General features: G+C 33.7%; 1 protein-coding gene across 3 annotated transcripts in view; it reads left to right on the forward strand.

The window, feature by feature from the left end:
* Positions 1-18,655, forward strand: part of LOC138321706 (filaggrin-like) — an 85,656-nt gene that overhangs the window by 48,613 nt on the left and 18,388 nt on the right. The window contains exon 1 of one of the 3 annotated variants that reach the window (XM_069265602.1): positions 1,479-2,438. The exons of the other annotated variants lie outside the window; for them this stretch is intronic. The gene's annotated coding sequence lies outside the window, so the exon portion shown is untranslated. Of the gene's footprint in view, positions 1-1,478; positions 2,439-18,655 lie in introns of those variants that run through there. 3 annotated transcript variants of the gene reach the window in all.

Consider the following 18,655-nt stretch of genomic DNA (forward strand, 5'->3'; position numbering starts at 1 on the left):
ATTATAGATTCAGAAAGAGTGGTAGGCGGGAGGGTAAACATTATGAAAAAACTTGGAGAACAAATTTCCTTTATAGATGTGTGTAACTGTGTAAGTTATATAAAGCCACAGTTGGTGACAAAAATAACAGGTGTTAAGCGAATTTTCGCAGTCAAATGACAATAACATCCTGATGATTCCTAGGTGTGGGTCATTGTTTTCTCCCTTCAGGTGTGATACACAGTCTGTCCTACTACCCATCATAACTGTTACCTAATACACTTGACCTTTACCATTCGATGATGTTCATGTATTTCAAATATTTCTTGAAAAATATTTTTGAAAATGAAAACTGCTTTATCACTCTGAATGGAACCCCAGTAAGTTGTGGACTTGCCATGAACAAAATATTTTTTCCATCAGAGGTATTTTTAATCAAGATAAATTTTCTTCAAAATGATATGGATTACATTACATTGTTGCGCATTTATGCCTCTATCATGGAAGCACTTCCTCAGATCTCTCGTTCATACAGGTATTGGATCGCATGACAAGTCATTGGACTCCGGGTCATGTGACTTGATTTACCTATAAACAAGTTTTTCAATACGCTAGAGGTGATTTGAAAATGTCAACAACATGCACGCTACAAACACATTTATCTCTCAGTATTATTTGCTTTTCTTTACAAAACATTTTTGATGAAACAGCTTCAATCAAAACTCACGTCAGGCACATGTTTGATTCCAAATTCTTTTTAATGATATTTTAGTCCAGTTTTGTCAGTTGTTTGTCCTATTTCGATTTATTTTTTTAATCAAATTTTAAGAAAAGAGCATTTATCACACAAAAATACTGTAACTGAAATATTGTAACTCATCAAAGACATAAAATCAATGATTTGGTGCTGGTTAATGAATAAAATCGAGGTTTAAACTTTATGTTGTGGTAGATAAGGATTTTTAATTTATGCTGTGAAATTTTTTTTTATCATATCAATTGGACAAAAGTAAGATTTTTTTAGCCACAAAAGAATATACCTATGAATAGAATCGGGGATATGATGTTTTTGTTCAATTAGGCTGGTAATAATCTGCTAGAAGCATGCTGTCTGAAGCAACGATAACGTGTTATCACGGAAGTTACATAATGGTTTTTCTGGATGGTCGACCTTATCAGATTAAAGAGAGAAAGCTTCCTCGAATATTTATCATTTTAATTACATTAAAGTAGGTTATGTTGTCCACGGTAACGACAATTTAGATCACCCTAGGCGTGATCTATTTATCAGCTCTAAAAACATCTAACAGGAATAAACGTCAAGTTTAGCCGAATAAACAATAATTTGTGCACTGGAATAGCTTGTTCAATATAACCCGACGTGTCAAAAATCCATTTTGCATTTGTAGGTTACATCTAACTCGATTGAAAACGTGCTACAAATATTTTCCGAATAACAACACCCATTAACGGTGGTTGTCAATTGTGAATGCAACCACACACACAACCCCACTCCTGCACACGCTCAAACCAACGACTGCGTGAGAAAAAGAGGTTAAAATTTTAGCGCACGGTTCCTGCAAAGTTGTGCAATTAATCGATCGTGTGCAATTCAGAATATTACTCCTCGTTTTGTCAATATTCGGTTTAAAAGCTCAAGGTCACCCACCCAGATTGTAGAAGTGAGTTCGTTGCACCCATACAAAGGTGTACCCCATATTTTTACAGTGTTTATGGACTGGCTTTTAACACGACCATTGGGCCATGACGTCTTCTCTTCATAGGAGTTAGCTCGTGTAAGGAGGCTTTTGTAAGCAATATTGAATGGGGATTGTATGGAACTTGACGGAATTGTGTAACAGGGCTCTGCATATCCTCCTATAGTAGGAATGGAAATAGTAACACATTCCTTCTACTAGCACATGTTGGAATCGGATCACAACCTGTGTTAGCGACAAGTCGTCATCGTGGCGACTATTGCCAGCTGTGGAGTTTGTGACAGGGGTCAGGTATCATTGGCAATGTCATCTCTATACTGTAGCTTACCAGGTAGTCACTAATACGTGTGTGACAACAGTGAGAGGCAATCACGATGGATCTGACTCGGAAACCTATTTAACTTGATTTAAAGGCTGTACTCCGATGTTAATCATGGAAGTATGGAATCTTTTATAACTGGAATGAAAGGAAGTGTGTGACGGATTTAGAGATATTGTTGTTATGTTGAATGACATAAGAGACTAGAGAAAATAACGTGGATGTGATGGGTAAAGAAGATCTATCAGTAAAATTTGTCGGTGGTCAATTATCAACGTGCCTGACCGACCATGCCACCTAACTGCACTTTGACACAACTCTGTATCCATTATGCATCACTGCAATGAAACAGATTTTGATGGAAAGATTTTCACACTAATCTCTACCCAGCGGCTGAAATCAAATTTAGGATAGATCACAAGGTAAATTTGATGGCGATGTCCCATATTTTGCATATTTTATTGAACACAAATTTGTTTTAGTCACATGTTTCTAGATAGTAAACCAAATATGTTTGTGTTGGTATTCCAATTAGATAAGGTATTGCTATGAAAATTGATCTCGACAGCTCGGAGTACTACCTGCTTCACTAAACCATTCATTGATTCTAAATATACTGTAAGAACTTGATAATGTTAACTCTGTATTTCTAGACCGCCCTGTTCTTGTGTATACAGTTGGATTACACATTATAGACAAGTTACATAATTAATCTGTGACTATTGTGCTAGTTTTACGGACATTTAATTAACAGCTTACGAGGTCTGAGCTGTGGGTTGTAATGGTTGGTACAAACATGTAAGCTTTAAGTCATAATAATATTAAAATCAGTTTCTGTTAATTTGTATGTTAATGTTAATCTGCTAATGAGACTTGTTGTTGGTGATGGAAACAACAAGAATTCGTCTGTTATGTGGCACAAATACTGAATCGCTACGTAATCTTTGGGTTAGTCATAAGTAAGACCGAAGTCTTGTTAATGAAAACCATTGTATTCTTTGTAAACAAGTATTAAAATAATGGCACTGCACAATTTTGAAATGAAAATAGAATTTGTTGTCTTGATTATGATATATAATGTGTGGCTTTGTGAGAGAAAATCGTGACCTGGAGAAAGATGGTTTTGTAATTTATTTTGTCTCATTAGCTGCCCTAGTTAAGAAAAATAATCTATCTCCCCGCATGCCTCTGCTAGCTGAGGCACTGATGAGCCGTCTCCGTGGTGACAACATCAATTTTCTGAACAGGATCATTCCCTGGTTTCCTGCAAAAAAAAAACAACGCTGCAAGTTGAATCAAGAATGATCTCCTCTGAATACATACTGTGTAATTTTGTTGAAACAGAGCTTAACATTAGTAAATAATGTGGCCCCTGTCAATACTGAACATTTGTTAATGCGACCCCTGCCTATATGGAACATTTGATAATATGGCCCCTGTCTATATTGAACATTGATTGATAATATGGTCTCTTCCTGTATTGAACATTGATGATATGACTCCTGTATATATACTGAACATTGATCTATATGACTTGATTGGTCTCTATTATACTGACATTGATAACATGTTATCCCTATCTATACTGAACATTGATAATATGCCCCCTGTCTATACTGAACATTGATAATGTTATCTCTGTCTATACTGACATTGATAATGTTATCTCTGTCTATACTGAACATTGATAATGTTATCTCTGTCTATACTGGACATTGATAATGTTATCTCTGTCTATACTGGACATTGATAATGTTATCTCTGTCTATACTGAACATTGATAATGTTATCTCTGTCTATACTGAACATTGATAATGTTATCTCTGTCTATACTGACATTGACATTGATAATGTTATCTCTGTCTATACTGACATTTGATAATGTTATCTCTGTCTATACTGGACATTGATAATGTTATCTCTGTCTATACTGAACATTGATAATGTTATCTCTGTCTATACTGAACATTGATAATGTTATCTCTGTCTATACTGAACATTGATAATGTTATCTCTGTCTATACTGGACATTGATAATGTTATCTCTGTCTATACTGAACATTTGATAATGTTATCTCTGTCTATACTGGACATTGATAATGTTATCTCTGTCTATACTGGACATTTGATAATGTTATCTCTGTCTATACTGGACATTGATAATGTTATCTCTGTCTATACTGAACATTTGATAATGTTATCTCTGTCTATACTGGACATTGATAATGTTATCTCTGTCTATACTGACATTTGATAATGTTATCTCTGTCTATACTGAACATTGATAATGTTATCTCTGTCTATACTGAACATTTGATAATGTTATCTCTGTCTATACTGGACATTTGATAATGTTATCTCTGTCTATACTGAACATTTGATAATGTTATCTCTGTCTATACTGGACATTGATAATGTTATCTCTGTCTATACTGGACATTGATAATGTTATCTCTGTCTATACTGAACATTGATAATGTTATCTCTGTCTATACTGAACATTGATAATGTTATCTCTGTCTATACTGGACATTGATAATGTTATCTCTGTCTATACTGGACATTGATAATGTTATCTCTGTCTATACTGAACATTGATAATGTTATCTCTGTCTATACTGAACATTTGATAATGTTATCTCTGTCTATACTGACATTGATATCTGTCTATACTGGACATTGATAATGTTATCTCTGTCTATACTGGACATTTGATAATGTTATCTCTGTCTATACTGGACATTTGATAATGTTATCTCTGTCTATACTGGACATTTGATAATGTTATCTCTGTCTATACTGGACATTTGATAATGTTATCTCTGTCTATACTGGACATTTGATAATGTTATCTCTGTCTATACTGAACATTGATAATGTTATCTCTGTCTATACTGGACATTGATAATGTTATCTCTGTCTATACTGAACATTGATAATGTTATCTCTGTCTATACTGGACATTTGATAATGTTATCTCTGTCTATACTGGACATTTGATAATGTTATCTCTGTCTATACTGGACATTGATAATGTTATCTCTGTCTATACTGGACATTTGATAATGTTATCTCTGTCTATACTGAACATTTGATAATGTTATCTCTGTCTATACTGAACATTTGATAATGTTATCTCTGTCTATACTGGACATTGATAATGTTATCTCTGTCTATACTGAACATTGATAATGTTATCTCTGTCTATACTGGACATTGATAATGTTATCTCTGTCTATACTGAACATTGATAATGTTATCTCTGTCTATACTGGAACATTTGATAATGTTATCTCTGTCTATACTGAACATTGATAATGTTATCTCTGTCTATACTGAACATTGATAATGTTATCTCTGTCTATACTGGACATTGATAATGTTATCTCTGTCTATACTGAACATTTGATAATGTTATCTCTGTCTATACTGGACATTTGATAATGTTATCTCTGTCTATACTGGACATTTGATAATGTTATCTCTGTCTATACTGAACATTGATAATGTTATCTCTGTCTATACTGAACATTTGATAATGTTATCTCTGTCTATACTGAACATTGATAATGTTATCTCTGTCTATACTGGACATTTGATAATGTTATCTCTGTCTATACTGAACATTTGATAATGTTATCTCTGTCTATACTGAACATTGATAATGTTATCTCTGTCTATACTGAACATTTGATAATGTTATCTCTGTCTACATTTGATAATGTTATCTCTGTCTATACTGAACATTGATAATGTTATCTCTGTCTATACTGAACATTTGATAATGTTATCTCTGTCTATACTGAACATTTGATAATGTTATCTCTGTCTATACTGAACATTTGATAATGTTATCTCTGTCTATACTGGACATTGATAATGTTATCTCTGTCTATACTGAACATTTGATAATGTTATCTCTGTCTATACTGAACATTGATAATGTTATCTCTGTCTATACTGACATTGATAATGTTACTTGACATTTGATAATGTTATCTCTGTCTATACTGAACATTGATAATGTTATCTCTGTCTATACTGAACATTTGATAATGTTATCTCTGTCTATACTGAACATTGATAATGTTATCTCTGTCTATACTGAACATTTGATAATGTTATCTCTGTCTATACTGAACATTGATAATGTTATCTCTGTCTATACTGAACATTTGATAATGTTATCTCTGTCTATACTGAACATTTGATAATGTTATCTCTGTCTATACTGAACATTGATAATGTTATCTCTGTCTATACTGAACATTTGATAATGTTATCTCTGTCTATACTGAACATTGATAATGTTATCTCTGTCTATACTGAACATTGATAATGTTATCTCTGTCTATACTGAACATTTGATAATGTTATCTCTGTCTATACTGAACATTGATAATGTTATCTCTGTCTATACTGAACATTGATAATGTTATCTCTGTCTATACTGAACATTTGATAATGTTATCTCTGTCTATACTGAACATTGATAATGTTATCTCTGTCTATACTGAACATTTGATAATGTTATCTCTGTCTATACTGAACATTGATAATGTTATCTCTGTCTATACTGAACATTGATAATGTTATCTCTGTCTATACTGAACATTGATAATGTTATCTCTGTCTATACTGAACATTGATGTTAACATTTGATAATGTTATCTCTGTCTATACTGAACATTTGATAATGTTATCTCTGTCTATACTGAACATTTGATAATGTTATCTCTGTCTATACTGAACATTTGATAATGTTATCTCTGTCTATACTGAACATTTGATAATGTTATCTCTGTCTATACTGAACATTGATAATGTTATCTCTGTCTATACTGAACATTTGATAATGTTATCTCTGTCTATACTGAACATTGATAATGTTATCTCTGTCTATACTGAACATTTGATAATGTTATCTCTGTCTATACTGAACATTTGATAATGTTATCTCTGTCTATACTGAACATTGATAATGTTATCTCTGTCTATACTGAACATTTGATAATGTTATCTCTGTCTATACTGGACATTTGATAATGTTATCTCTGTCTATACTGAACATTGATAATGTTATCTCTGTCTATACTGAACATTTGATAATGTTATCTCTGTCTATACTGAACATTTGATAATGTTATCTCTGTCTATACTGAACATTGATAATGTTATCTCTGTCTATACTGAACATTGATAATGTTATCTCTGTCTATACTGAACATTTGATAATGTTATCTCTGTCTATACTGAACATTGATAATGTTATCTCTGTCTATACTGAACATTGATAATGTTATCTCTGTCTATACTGAACATTTGATAATGTTATCTCTGTCTATACTGAACATTTGATAATGTTATCTCTGTCTATACTGAACATTGATAATGTTATCTCTGTCTATACTGGACATTTGATAATGTTATCTCTGTCTATACTGAACATTTGATAATGTTATCTCTGTCTATACTGAACATTGATAATGTTATCTCTGTCTATACTGGACATTTGATAATGTTATCTCTGTCTATACTGAACATTGATAATGTTATCTCTGTCTATACTGAACATTGAATGTTATCTCTGTCTATACTGAACATTGATAATGTTATCTCTGTCTATACTGAACATTTGATAATGTTATCTCTGTCTATACTGAACATTGATAATGTTATCTCTGTCTATACTGGACATTTGATAATGTTATCTCTGTCTATACTGAACATTTGATAATGTTATCTCTGTCTATACTGAACATTGATAATGTTATCTCTGTCTATACTGAACATTTGATAATGTTATCTCTGTCTATACTGAACATTTGATAATGTTATCTCTGTCTATACTGAGTACTCATTGATAATGTTATCTCTGTCTATACTGAACATTTGATAATGTTATCTCTGTCTATACTGAACATTTGATAATGTTATCTCTGTCTATACTGAACATTTGATAATGTTATCTCTGTCTATACTGAACATTGATAATGTTATCTCTGTCTATACTGAACATTGATAATGTTATCTCTGTCTATACTGAACATTTGATAATGTTATCTCTGTCTATACTGAACATTTGATAATGTTATCTCTGTCTATACTGAACATTGATAATGTTATCTCTGTCTATACTGAACATTTGATAATGTTATCTCTGTCTATACTGAACATTGATAATGTTATCTCTGTCTATACTGAACATTGATAATGTTATCTCTGTCTATACTGAACATTGATAATGTTATCTCTGTCTATACTGAACATTTGATAATGTTATCTCTGTCTATACTGAACATTGATAATGTTATCTCTGTCTATACTGGACATTGATAATGTTATCTCTGTCTATACTGAACATTTGATAATGTTATCTCTGTCTATACTGAACATTGATAATGTTATCTCTGTCTATACTGAACATTGATAATGTTATCTCTGTCTATACTGAACATTGATAATGTTATCTCTGTCTATACTGACATTGATAATGTTATCTCTGTCTATACTGAACATTGATAATGTTATCTCTGTCTATACTGAACATTGATAATGTTATCTCTGTCTATACTGGACATTGATAATGTTATCTCTGTCTATACACTGAACATTTGATAATGTTATCACTGTCTATACTGAACATTGATAATGTTATCTCTGTCTATACTGGACATTGATAATGTTATCTCTGTCTATACTGGACATTGATAATGTTATCTCTGTCTATACTGAACATTTGATAATGTTATCTCTGTCTATACTGAACATTGATAATGTTATCTCTGTCTATACTGAACATTTGATAATGTTATCTCTGTCTATACTGAACATTTGATAATGTTATCTCTGTCTATACTGGACATTGATAATGTTATCTCTGTCTATACTGAACATTTGATAATGTTATCTCTGTCTATACTGAACATTGATAATGTTATCTCTGTCTATACTGAACATTGATAATGTTATCTCTGTCTATACTGAACATTGATAATGTTATCTCTGTCTATACTGAACATTGATAATGTTATCTCTGTCTATACTGAACATTTGATAATGTTATCTCTGTCTATACTGAACATTTGATAATGTTATCTCTGTCTATACTGAACATTGATAATGTTATCTCTGTCTCTGTCTATACTGAACATTTGATAATGTTATCTCTATACTGACTATACTCTGTCTTACTGAACATTGATAATGTTATCTCTGTCTATACTGAACATTGATAATGTTATCTCTGTCTATACTGGACATTTGATAATGTTATCTCTGTCTATACTGAACATTGATAATGTTATCTCTGTCTATACTGAACATTGATAATGTTATCTCTGTCTATACTGAACATTTGATAATGTTATCTCTGTCTATACTGAACATTTGATAATGTTATCTCTGTCTATACTGAACATTGATAATGTTATCTCTGTCTATACTGAACATTTGATAATGTTATCTCTGTCTATACTGGACATTGATAATGTTATCTCTGTCTATACTGAACATTTGATAATGTTATCTCTGTCTATACTGAACATTGATAATGTTATCTCTGTCTATACTGAACATTTGATAATGTTATCTCTGTCTATACTGAACATTTGATAATGTTATCTCTGTCTATACTGAACATTTGATAATGTTATCTCTGTCTATACTGAACATTGATAATGTTATCTCTGTCTATACTGAACATTGATAATGTTATCTCTGTCTATACTGAACATTTGATAATGTTATCTCTGTCTATACTGAACATTTGATAATGTTATCACTGTCTATACTGAACATTTGATAATGTTATCTCTGTCTATACTGAACATTTGATAATGTTATCTCTGTCTATACTGGACATTGATAATGTTATCTCTGTCTATACTGAACATTTGATAATGTTATCTCTGTCTATACTGAACATTTGATAATGTTATCTCTGTCTATACTGAACATTGATAATGTTATCTCTGTCTATACTGAACATTGATAATGTTATCTCTGTCTATACTGAACATTTGATAATGTTATCTCTGTCTATACTGAACATTGATAATGTTATCTCTGTCTATACTGACATTTGATAATGTTATCTCTGTCTATACTGAACATTTGATAATGTTATCTCTGTCTATACTGAACATTGATAATGTTATCTCTGTCTATACTGAACATTGATAATGTTTCTCTGTCTATACTGAACATTGATAATGTTATCTCTGTCTATACTGAACATTTGATAATGTTATCACTGTCTATACTGAACATTTGATAATGTTATCTCTGTCTATACTGAACATTTGATAATGTTATCTCTGTCTATACTGAACATTTGATAATGTTATCTCTGTCTATACTGAACATTGATAATGTTATCTCTGTCTATACTGAACATTGATAATGTTATCTCTGTCTATACTGAACATTTGATAATGTTATCTCTGTCTATACTGAACATTTGATAATGTTATCTCTGTCTATACTGAACATTTGATAATGTTATCTCTGTCTATACTGGACATTGATAATGTTATCTCTGTCTATACTGAACATTTGATAATGTTATCTCTGTCTATACTGAACATTTGATAATGTTATCTCTGTCTATACTGAACATTTGATAATGTTATCTCTGTCTATACTGAACATTTGATAATGTTATCTCTGTCTATACTGAATATTTGATAATGTTATCTCTGTCTATACTGATTCTATCAAACTACATTTGATAATGTTATCTCTGTCTATACTGAACATTTGATAATGTTATCACTGTCTATACTGAACATTTGATAATGTTATCTCTGTCTATACTGAACATTTGATAATGTTATCTCTGTCTATACTGAACATTGATAATGTTATCTCTGTCTATACTGAACATTTGATAATGTTATCTCTGTCTATACTGGACATTTGATAATGTTATCTCTGTTTATACTGGACATTGATAATGTTATCTCTGTCTATACTGAACATTTGATAATGTTTTCTCTGTCTATACTGGACATCTGATAATGTTTTCTCTGTCTATACTGAATATTTGATAATGTAACCCATATTTATTCACCCACCATCATCATTGCATTTTGGGACAAATTGGTCAACAAAATGGCTGCCTTAAATGGCTGCCAGGCAGCCATCTTGGATTTTGATAGTTAAAGTTTTTTATCCCTATTTCTCAGAAAGTACTGAAGGGATCATTCTCAAATTCCATATGTAGGTTCCCCTTGGGCCCTAGTTGTGCATATTGCATTTTGGAACCAATCAGTCAGCAAGATGGCAGCCAGACTGCCATCTTGGATTTTGGTAGTAAAACATTTTCACCACTACTTGTCAGAAAATACTGAAGGGGTTGTCTCAAATAACACATGTAGGTTCCCCTTGGGCCCTAGTTGTGCATACTGACCTTTGGGTCTGATCAGTCAACAAGATGGCTGACCGGTCGCCATCTTGAGTTTTGATAGTTGAAGTTTGTTACCACTATTTCTCAGAAAGTACAGCAAGGCTTTGTCACAAATCCCTTATGTAGGTTCTCGTTGGGCCCAAGTTGTGCATTGCGCATTTGGGGACCGATCGGTCAACAAGATGGACGACAGGCCGCTATTTTGGATTATGATAGTTGTTGAAGCTGGAAAAGTATAAAATAGATCCATCTGACATATGTCAGACATAGATCAATCTTTGGTGGGCACCAAGATCCCTCTGGTTGACAATTTGTAGAAAGTTTTTCAATGGAAAAGGATAGCTACAAAGTCTCCCTTCCAATTCTCCATGAGGCAGTGGTTTTGAATGAGGATGAGAACCTTAAGCTATAATCACCCAATCAGAAAGACCGAGCCCTTTGTGGCAGACAACGATGTCTTCTGTTAATTTTACACATCAGTAATACATACCATATTTTCCCTATTAAGAGCGCCCCCTCTAATAAGGGCGCCCCCACGTTTTTTGCTGAAAAAAATCAACTAATTTTATACAATTTTTGTGCCAGATTGTGACAGTTTGTCTTTGCAGATGCTAGTGAAATACAGTTTCACATCAATCTGATGCTTAACAGATATCCAATCAGCTTGTATAAACACTAAATTTATTGCATTGGACAACTTAGCACATCTTTGCCAAGTATTTACACATAGAAATAGCGAGAACGCCATGTTCTAAATAAAATGTGTCACTTGAATACCCCACACACGTGTATGGATGAAGACTAACTGGCAACAACATTTTAGCGATGTCTAGACAGGTTTTATGAATACTTACTGTAAATTTTTGATAAAGATTCCTAAATAACAGGAATACTATCATTTATAAGCATTTTATAGTGTGTTTTTGTCGGTATTTCCCATCTGCCACAAAGCGAAAGTAGCGATCGAAAGCACCGTCCGCCATTTTGTGTACGCAAGGTAAACAAACAGGCTAGCATGAAATGCAAAAATTCTGTGAAATAGACATCTGTTACCAATGTTTAATACTTCTGGTGCATACATTTCTTCATTATTATGTAATTTCAATACTTACTTCACTTCAAAACGTAAGTTGGTTATAGTAAGTTTCAGAAAAATACGAAACAAAACGCAAGATGACTATAGTCTGTTTCAGAAAAAAACATCTAAAAATGGTCTCAAATAATGACGCCTCCGCCCCCCTCCCCCTCAGCCATTTACCCGCGCTGGCGCCCTCATTAGGGAAAATACGGTATGTCTATTTAATTAAGTACCTGTACGTGTCACACCTGTGTCTTAGTAAGAAACATCTATTTTGTATGAAGAGCGTGGATTTATTTTCCCAGTCGTCCATGTGGAACAAATTTCTGTGATGGATTCTCTCTTGTTCCTAATTCATTATTGATTAGCTAGAAACATAAAATTTATTATTAACTTGTGCATGATAGTAATCGTGAGATATATGTATGAGTGTGAGGGGGTTGTTGCATGATTGGCCTTAATGGAAAATTGAAAGGTCAAATGAAAATATTATCATCAAATCTTTGTAAACTCAAAGATAGACCATTACTTATTAAGAATATTTCTGTTATTGCTTAAATGTCCATGGAATTTATTTAAACTTTGTCACATCTGTTAAAAGCATCAATGACTTGGCCAAGTTTGCTGATTAGGAGTTTATGTTGTATGTCCAAGGGGCTTATGATGTATGTTATTGGGACTTATGCCGAATGTAATTGGAACTTATGCTGAATGTCATTGGGACTTATGCCAAATGTCATTGGGACCGATGCTGAATGTCATTGGGAATTTTGCTGAATGTCATTGGGAGTTATGCTGTGTGCCATTTGACCAATTTCTATATCATGTATTAAAGATGCTTCACCGCCGACAGAGCATAAATGATATTCATAATTTGAACAATAATTGGTGTTTAATCGTGTATATATATATCTCTATTTAACACAAAATATAATAGAAAATAATTTATATTGCCTTTGGTGCATGCGCAACCACTACATCATTCAATATAGGATTGTTTGTTTGTTTGTTTGGGTTTTACAGCCCATCGACAACTAAGGATATAGTGCAACAAAATTTTTTCGGGATGCAATTAATTATTTTCAATATTTCAAACTTGAAGTAAAATTAGAAGCTCAAACTTTTCAACGAGTGGCAATGGTGTAAAGTAAGTAACTTTTATAACTGAAGAAAAATATTAAATCGTCTGCTGCTGTTTTTGATAGTGAAAAAATACCATTTGTCAGCGGTGGAGCATCTTTAATTAAAAACATTTTTTTTTTCAATTCATATTGAGGTAACAAAGTGAAAACTTTTTAAAGCTAATGAAAGCTGTATTAGTTTTTAGTCCGACATGATCTGATGGTTTTGTTAGATATTTGCCTTGGTTTGTTTTCATAGATTGATATCCTGGTGAATTTTGATATACTTACATATATGAAGTGTTTTTATTTTGCATGTGTTCAGGTTTCTCTGTGTTGTTTCCTAAATCAAAACATTAGGTGGTGTGTAGACCTCCATGTTTATAATGCAGAATTTGTTCTTTGCTTTACATTTACACATACAGAGATCTGTTTCAAAAAAAAACATTCTCAAACTGCTTTGTCATTGACATCTGGTTACTTACCAGAATTTGATGTGGGAAGAGTTCTTTATATACACATAAATATTTGCTACCCAATATAGCAACACAAATTTACCTTTTTAAAAAAAAATATAACATTATCAATTAAAATGAACCTGAACTGGTGTATGACTTTCTGAATAACATTTGTGAGTGTCGCCTCCTTTGAAGCGACTGAAGCATAGCAGGATATATATTGATTTGGGTAATAAAATCATCCATGCTTATACGGATACCAACATGGTAAAAGATGGCCAATTATCTCTAATCCAGTAAAATGTTCATGGCTTCAGTTTGACCCAATTAAGACTGGAAGATACGCCTTTATGATTTGTACTGAAACAGGATTCAGTTAATATTGGCATTCATCAGAACATATGAACTAAGTTTTTTTTAAAAACATTTGAACAATTCCAAGTATTTTTGTAGTGAAAAGGTCTTGGTAGATTTTGATAATATGTGTTAAAGTCTAATTTTTGACAAAGTTTATCTAAATCTTATCTAATTTAATTGAGATTTTTTACCTTGGTAATATGATGCATATCTTAGCAAACAATGCTGATATTTAAAACTATAATCAGATTTTGATAAATATGATGATACGAAATATACCAATTCAGTCTACTTTATAGAGGTGTGCTATGGTGTGTGGTGGCTTGCAAACAGGAAGTGGAAGTATAGGGTGGTATGACCAAGCAACCTATAGCCACTAAATTATGCGTGCTATTATCCGTTATAGTGGTATAGGCCACAAACTTAGACCCAAATATACTTGAACATGTACTTTACACTGTGTATTAGATTTGTCATATATTTCTATGCCTGTTGATTTCCTTCAATATCAGCCTTGTAGTTAAGGTCACCAATTTGTATGTATAAATGCATAGCCTCAGGTATTTAAGAATTATTTTTGTCTAAAGTTGTTCGTGCATCAAGGTCGTTCAGACTCTTTTAATGACCAGAGTCAGTCAGATGCTTTGTTTGCCAGTTTTGTACTCCAATTTCAAAGTGGAAACCAAATACCTAAGGACACAATGCAGTCATTGTGAGTCTGGCGATGTCTTTGTTATGATCATGATGTCGTTACTGGATAACATGTCAATAGACAATCAACATTTAAACTGGTAAACAACATGTAATTGTCCATAGATCCGGTTTTCATTCAATAAGCTGTATTATAAAAATGTATTGGAAACAAAAACTGTTCCACAGGAAATCTAAAGGTCTTTGTGCCTTTTTGTTTGTTGATTGAACAGAGACACGAATGTTTATTTAAGCCGCACTCAATCAAAAAGGTCAGGTTATAGAGCGGCATTGCATGGTGCCAAATTGTAAATGTTTATGAATATGAAATGAAAACAAGACATTTTGAAGGAAGTGCAACAAGACAATGACATTTTGTTTTGGATTGAATGTCTTGTAATTCAATTCATAGATGTCACATTGATTAATTTGATAATAAAAAATGCATGAAAAGCTCATGAATGTCATATGTTCTCATAAAAGGTCATTGATTTCAATCAAAAACATTACCTCTTTCAAACAATGGGTATAGTTGTAGCTGGACATAAATGTACAATGATAAACTAGTCAATCAGAATCCAATACTACTGTGAGGGCCTTCTGTTAGTCTGGTCATCCAATAACTGAGGGCCTTCTTTATTGTACTGTCTTTGTCATCCAATACTACTGTGAGGGCCTTCTGTTATTGTACTGTCTTTGTCATCCAATACTACTGGAGGGCCTTCTGTTATTGTACTGTCTTTGTCATCCAATACTACTGTGAGGGCCTTCTGTTATTGTACTGTCTTTGTCATCCAATACTACTGTGAGGGCCTTCTGTTATTGTACTGTCTTTGTCATCCAATACTACTGTGAGGGCCTTCTGTTAATGTACTGTCTTTGTCATCCAATACTACTGTGTGGGCCTTCTGTTAATGTACTGTCTTTGTCATCCAATACTACTGTGAGGGCCTTCTGTTATTGTACTGTCTTTGTCATCCAATACTACTGTGAGGGCCTTCTGTTATTGTACTGTCTTTGTCATCCAATACTACTGTGAGGGCCTTCTGTTATTGTACTGTCTTTGTCATCCAATACTACTGTGAGGGCCTTCTGTTATTGTACTGTCTTTGTCATCCAATACTACTGCAAGGGCCTTCTGTTATCGTACTGTCATTGTCATCCAATACTACTGCGAGGGCCTTCTGTTATTGTACTGTCTTTGTCATCCAATACTACTGTGAGGGCCTTCTGTTAATGTACTGTCTTTGTCATCCAATACTACTGTGAGGGCCTTCTGTTATTGTACTGTCTTTGTCATCCAATACTACTGTGAGGGCCTTCTGTTATTGTACTGTCTTTGTCATCCAATACTACTGCGAGGGCCTTCTGTTATTGTACTGTCTTTGTCATCCAATACTACTGCGAGGGCCTTCTGTTATTGTACTGTCTTTGTCATCCAATACTACTGTGAGGGCCTTCTGTTATTGTACTGTCTTTGTCATCCAATACTACTGGAGGGCCTTCTGTTATTGTACTGTCTTTGTCATCCAATACTACTGCGAGGGCCTTCTGTTATTGTACTGTCTTTGTCATCCAATACTACTGCAAGGGCCTTCTGTTATTGTACTGTCTTTGTCATCCAATACTACTGCGAGGGCCTTCTGTTATTGTACTGTCTTTGTCATCCAATACTACTGTGAGGGCCTTCTGTTATTGTACTGTCTTTGTCATCCAATACTACTGCGAGGGCCTTCTGTTATTGTACTGTCTTTGTCATCCAATACTACTGTGAGGGCCTTCTGTTAATGTACTGTCTTTGTCATCCAATACTACTGTGAGGGCCTTCTGTTAATGTACTGTCTTTGTCATCCAATACTACTGCAAGGGCCTTCTGTTATTGTACTGTCTTTGTCATCCAATACTACTGCAAGGGCCTTCTGTTATTGTACTGTCTTTGTCATCCAATACTACTGCAAGGGCCTTCTGTTATCGTACTGTCATTGTCATCCAATACTACTGCGAGGGCCTTCTGTTATTGTACTGTCTTTGTCATACTACTGTGAGGGCCTTCTATTGTACTGTCTTTTTCATACCAATACTACTGCGAGGGCCTTCTGTTATTGTACTGTCTTTGTCCTCCAATACCACTGAGGGCCTTGCTGTTATGCAAGAGCATGCTGCAATTCATGTACTGTCTTGCATGCTGCAAATCATACTGTCTTTGACATCCAATACTACTGCAAGAGCATGCTGCAATTCATACTGTCTTTGACAATCCATACTACTGCGTAGCATGCTGCAATCGTACTGTCTTTGACATCCAATACTATTGCAAGAGCATGCTGCAATCATACTGTCTTTGACATCCAATACTACTGCAAGAGCATGCTGCATTCATACTGTCTTTGACATCCAATACTACTACAAGAGCATGCTGCAATCATACTGAGTATGCTGCAATCGTACTGTTTGACATCCAATACTATTGCAATAGCATGCTCAATCATACTGTCTTTGACATCCATACTATTGCAAGAGCCTGCTGCATTCATACTGTCTTTTTACATCCAATACTACTACAAGAGCATGCTGCAATCATACTGTGTTTTGACATCCAATACTACTAGCAAGAGCATGCTGCAATCATACTGTCTTTGACATCCAATACTACTTGCAAGAGCATGCTGCAATCATACTGTGTTTGACATCCAATACTACTGCAAGAGCATGCTGCAATCATCTGTGTTTAACATCCAATACTGTCTTTGATCTATCCAATACTACTGACATACAGTACTAATGGGCCTTCTGTTATTCAATTACTACTGTCCTTCTTTTAACATCCAATACTACTACAAGAGCACATGCTGCAATCATACTTGTTTGACATTCAATACATTGCAATAGCATGCGCATTCATACTGTTGTTGACATCCAGAGGACTACGCAATGCCATGCTGCAATCATACGTTTTTTGACATGTACTTTATCTAGAGCATGCAGCAATCATAACTGTGTTTTAGAGCATTCAATCAACTGCAAGAGCATGCTGCAATCATACCTGTCTTGCATACATAGTGCAATAACTAATTACAAGAGCATGGCCTGCGAGTTCATAACTGTCTTTGATATCCAATACATACTGCGAAGCTGCCTTCTGTTATTGTCACTGTCTTTGAGGCTCCAATACTCATCTACAGAGAAGCATGCTGCAATCATACTGCTATTTGTTGTACACTTGTCATTTTAGTACTTTATCTAGTGCTGTTTTTAGAGCATGCTGCAAAAAGTTAAAATATTGCAATAGTATTATCTTGCGATGTAATAATGTTTGCAGTATTGTTCACTGTCACGATGCCACGATGTTCATCTACAGTAACAAAAAGAGAACTACAAGAGTTGAGACTGTGCAGCAATGAATATGTGTTAAAACATAGCATATTTCACACAAAAGCAACACACCAGCTGTTGATAATTTTGGAGGGGAGATTATCAGATCTATAAAGCACTTACCCTAGCTCCATCCTTGAAATCCATTCTAAAA

This window comes from Argopecten irradians, chromosome 4 (assembly GCF_041381155.1).
Source record: "Argopecten irradians isolate NY chromosome 4, Ai_NY, whole genome shotgun sequence".
NCBI classification, from domain to species: Eukaryota; Metazoa; Mollusca; class Bivalvia; order Pectinida; family Pectinidae; genus Argopecten; species Argopecten irradians.